We start from the raw sequence: 5,904 nt of genomic DNA on the forward strand, positions 1-5,904 counted from the left end.
TTCTGTCAAATGGCTATTCATATCCACTGCCTATTTTTCTATTTTTTTTTAATTTTCCTTATTGATTTGTAAGTATTTTTTAATATATTCTTGATACCCCTTGCTTTGAAAAATCTTCTTAATCTGATGTAAAAAAGATATATTATTATATTCTTTAAATTTTAGAGTTTTATTTTTCATATTTAGGCCTTTAATACACCTAAAATTTATTCCCTCAGAAGATGTAAGTTTATCATTTTTTCCACAAGAGGATAACTAATTACCATCTTTTCTTTGCTAGGTTAGATACTATTTCTATTAGAAAACAGGTTCCCATATGTTTTTGAGTCTAGGCAACATGTGCATAATGTTATAAAGTGCTATTGTACATCAGTTTCTAAAATAGATGGTTGGTAAATGCTATGGTATCTGCAACTTAGAAGGAGTGTATTATTATGAATACCTGTATCTCCTAGAGACCTATGAGGGCAGAATTTTAAAGTTAAACCCTTTTCAATGGTTTCTAATTTGAAGGATATTATTCTATGATATATCCCTACTTTGTTAATCTTACTTGTTTATCCTTTGAATTACAAATCTAATAACTATCCCTTGTAACAATTCAAAATATAAAGAGCCTCCTGATTTTGGTGGTATCACAGACTGAAATAATGCAGAAAACTTCATTATTATACGTTCATAGAAATAAAGGATGGAATATAAACAAAATTTTTAAAAACTATATGACTGAGGTTGAGAGAAAGATAAGGAAAATCCTTGGTTCTAGAAATGGAAAGGAAAATTAAGAGCAGATCTGTGAGTGCACACTTGAAGTTGCAGCATCCTGGGGGAGACATGGAATCAGAGATAGGCCCTAGGAGCTGGGGATTTTGTGTCTTCAAGCCAGGACAGAAAATGTGACTCTGGGACCCTATCAACTCAAGGCATATGGTTAGAACTGATACTTGCATAAAACTTAGCTCCTCAAATAACATATTTATAGAACATTGCACCCCACAATAGCAGGATATATAAGTACCCATGGATGGTTATCCAGGATAGACTACATGTTGGGTCACAAAGCAGGTCTCAATAAATTTAGAAAGATTGCAATTATACAAAATACTTTCTCAAATGTTATCATAATGGAGTGAAGTTGGAAATCAATAACGGTGAAAGACTGGAAAATTCACAAATATATCAAGGCTAAATAACACAATCTTAAACATCAATGGTCAAGGTAGAAATTACAAGGGAAATCAGTAAATATCTTGAGGTAAATGAAAATGAGAACACAACATATCAAAACTTATGAGATGCAGCAAAGGCAATGCTGAGAGTGAAATTTATTGCCCTAAATGCCTGTTTAAAAAGAAGAGAGAGAGAAAAAAATCCAGGAATTAGCTGCTCACCTGGAATAACTAATGAAAGAACAGCAAACTAATCCCAAAGCAAACAGATGGGAAATTGAGAACATGAAAATAGTAGAGAGAATCAATAAAACCAGAAATTGTGGTTCTTTGAGAAAAAAAATCAATAAAATTGATGACCCTTAGCTAGGCTGACAAAGAGAAAAAGAGAGGATGCAAATAAATAAAATAAGAAATGGCATGTGGGACATAACTACTGAACTTGCAGAAATAGATAGATAATGAGAGGGTACCATGAGCACACTATATGCTAACAAGCTAGACAACTTAGATGGAATGGACAACTTCTTAGAAAAGCATGAAGAACCGACGCTGACTTGAATCAAAAACCTCCCAATAAAGAAAAGTCTAGGACCAGTTGGCTTCACATATGAATTCTACCAACTATTCGAAAAAGAGTTAGCACCAATCCTACGCAAGCTCTTCAAAAAAAACAGAAGAGGAGGGAAAGCTACCTAACTCATTCTATAGGGTCAACATCACCCTATACCAAAGCCAAATACACTACAAGAAAGAAACACTACAGACCAATTTCTTTAATGAATATAGATGCAAAATCATCAAGAAAATACTTGCAGTGAATCCAGCAGAATATTAAAAGAATTATACACCATGACCAAGTGAATTTTATTCCAGGTATGCAAGACTGGTTCAACACACAAAAGCTAATTATTGTAATATACCCTATCAATAAATCAAAGTGGAAAAAACACACAATCATCTCAATTGATGCTGAAGAGGCACTTCACAAAAGTCAGCATACTTTCTAGATGAAAACACTTCAAAGGATAGGAATAGAAGTTAACATCCTCACATAACATGTTCATCCTCAACATGAAAAGCCCACAGTTAACATCATACTTCATGGATGAAGACTGATAGCCTTCCCTCTAAGATCAGGAACAAGACAGGGATGCCCACTGTCACCACTGTTATTCAACATAGTGCTGGAAGGTCTAGCTTGAACAATCAGAAAGAAGAAATAAAAGACATCCAAATTTGAAAGGAAGAAGTAAAACTTTCACTGTTTGCAGATGACTAGATCCTTTATGTAGAAAATCCTGAAAAATCTACAGCAAAGCAACTAGAGCTAATAAATGAGTACAGCAAAGCGCACAAAACAAGATCAACACACAAAATTGGTAGCGTTTCTATACATTAATAATAAACAATCTGGATGGGCATGGTGGCTCAGCAGGCAGAGGTCTTGCCTGCCATGCTGGAGACCTGGATTTGATTTTCGGTGCCTGCCCATGAAAAAAAAAAAGAACAATCTGAGGATTAAATCAAGAAGTACCATTTACAATAATAACCAAAAAATCAAATATTTAGAAAAAATTTAACCAAGGCCATTAAAGACGTATACAGAAAATTGCTAAAATAAATCAGGGAAGACCTAAAAAATGGAAGGACATACTTGTTCATAAATTGGGAAACTAAATATAATTAAGATGCCAATTCTACCCAAATTGACTGAAGAAATGGAAGAACACACCACGTTCATGGACTGGAACACTAAATATAGTTAAGATGTCAATTCTACCCAAACTGATTTATAGATTCAATGCAATACCAATTTAAACCCCACCCATTTACTTTGCAGAAATAGAAGACTCAATAATCAAGTTTATTTGGAATGGCAGTGTACACCAAATAGCTAAAAATATCTTGAGAAAGAAAAAGGAAGTAGGATGTCTCACACTACCTAACTTTAAGGCATATTACAAAGCTACAGTGGTTAAAACAACATAGTAATGGCATAGAGATAGATAAACTGACTGATGGAATTGAGTTGAGTGTTCAGACATAGACCCTTTCATCTATGGACAATTGATTTTTAATTGAGACCACTCAACTGGAACTGAGCAGCCTCTTCAACAAATGGTGCTTGGAGAACTGAATATCCATATCCAAAAATAGAATGAAGGCCCCTATCTCCCATCTGATCCAAAACCTAACTCAAAACTGATCAAAAACCTAAACATTAGATCTAAGACAAAACTTTTAGAAGGAAATGTAGGGAAATACCTTGAAGTTCTTGCGGTAGACCTTACCCACAAAGTAAGTCTTTACTACTATAATAGATAAATGAGATCTACTCAGAATTGAATACTTCTGTATTTCAAAGGACATTTTCAGGAAATAAAAAGGCAGTCTACTCAATGTGAGACAATATTTGGAAACCACGTATTAGATAAGGGTTTACTATCCAGAATATATAAAGTGATCCTACAACTCAACAACAAAAAGATAAACAACTTCCAATTAAAAAATGGGCAAAAGACATGAGTAGACTTTGCCAAAGAAGAAATACAAATGGCTCAAAAGCATATGAAGACATGTTCAACTTAGCTAGTGATTAGGGAAATGCAAATCAAAACCACAATGCAATATCATCTCACACATACTAGAATGGCCACTATAAAAAACAAACAAGCAGAAAACTACAAATATTGAAGAGGACATGGAGACAGAAACACTTATTCACTGTTAGTGGGAATGCAGAATGGTACAGCTGCTCTGGAAGGCAGCTTGGCAGTTCCTCAGAAAGCTAAGTATAGAAGTGCTGTATGATCCTGCAATTCCATTACTAGGTATATACTCAGAAGAACTGAAAGCAAGGACATGAACAGACATTTGCACACTGAGATTTATAGTGGCATTATTCATGATTACCAAGAGATGAAAACAGCCCAAATGTCCATCAACTGATGAATGGATAAACAAACTGTGGTATATACATATGATAGAATATTATACAGCTCTAAGATGGAATAAAGTCATGACACAAGCAACAATGTGAGCAAAATAAGCCACAAACAAAACACAAATACTATATGGTGTCAATAATATGAACTAACTATAATGAGCAAACTCAGAGTTAAAGTTGAGAACACAGTTTATCAGGAGATAGGGAGTAGAGATTGGGCATTTGATGCTGAAAGAGTACAGAATGTTTGACAAGATTGATTGTTACAATTCAGAAATGGATAGCACAATACTGTGTGATGGGAGCATAACATTGCAAGTATAAAAAACAAAACTGAGTGTGAGTATGGTTAAAAAAAGAAGGCTAGGCACATATATAACACCAGAAGGAAAGGTAGAAGATAAAAACTGGGACTGTATAACTAAGCAAAATATAGAGTGGACAATGATGGTGAATAAAAATACAAATATAAGAAAATTTTTACATGAGGGTGAACAAATGAATGTTACTCTTACAAGATATTAAAATGGGATGGTATATGGAAAAAATATACAATTATTACAAACTAAGGCCTATAGTTAATAGTAACATTGTAATATTCTTTCATTAGTTATAACAAAGGCAATATACCAAAGCTAAGTGTCAGGATGAGGGGAATATAGGGGAGGTTATAGGATTTTTGTTGTTGTTTCTTGTTTTTTGTTTTTTTTTCCCTATGGATAGAGATAGAAATGTTTTCATATAGATGGTGGTGGTGAATGCATAACTGTGATTATACCAGGAACCAATGATTGCACACTTAGGATGGATTGTATGATGTATGAATGTGTTAGTTAGAGTCAGCTGTCAACTTGGCCAGGTGAGCATACCTAGTCTTGTTGCTGTGGACATAAGCCAATGGTACATGAACCTCATCTGTTGCCAATTACATCTGCAGTCAGCTAGGAAGCGTGTCTGCTGCAATGAGTGACGTTTGACTTAATTGGCTGGTGCTTAAATGAGAGCGCAATGCAGCACAGCTTAAGCAGTTCGGCATTCCTCATCTCAGCACTTGCAGCTCAGCCCAGGCCTTTGGAGATGTAGAAAGAAATCACCCCAGGGAAAGTTGTTGGAACCCAGGGGGCTGGAGAGAAGATCAGCAAAGACCATCTTGTGCCTTCCACGTAAGAAAGAACCTCAGTGGAAAGTTAGCTGCCTTTTCTCTGAAGAACCAACAAAATAAATCCCCTTTTATTAAAAGCCAATCCGTCTCTGGTGTGTTGCATTCCGGCAGCTAGCAAACTAGAACAATGAACAAAACTGTTTAAAAAATAAACAGTATAATACAAGTACTGGAGAAGATGTGGAGAGAGACAGCTATTAACCGTGGGTATGGAAGTGGAATGGTGGAGACCGTCTGGAGGGCAGTTTGGTTGTTCCAGAGGAGACTAAATATAGCGTTGCTATATGATCCTGCAACCCTGTTACTATGCATATACTTGGAAGAACTGAAAGCAGAGACATAATTAGACATTTGCACATTGGTGTTTATGGTGGCCATTATTCACGATTGTCCATGGATGGAAGCTACATAAGGGTAAATGGAAGGGTGAACTGTGATATAAACATATAATGGAATATTGAGTGGCAGCATAATGGAATGAAGTAGTGAGACATGCAAGTAAGTGAATGAATCTTGAGAACATCATGTTGAGTGAAATAAGCCATAAACAAAAGGACAAATATTGTATGTTCTCACTAACATAAACTAACTATAATAAGCAAACTCTGAGAATCAAATTCAAG

This window comes from Tamandua tetradactyla, chromosome 6 (assembly GCF_023851605.1).
Source record: "Tamandua tetradactyla isolate mTamTet1 chromosome 6, mTamTet1.pri, whole genome shotgun sequence".
NCBI lineage: Eukaryota > Metazoa > Chordata > Mammalia > Pilosa > Myrmecophagidae > Tamandua > Tamandua tetradactyla.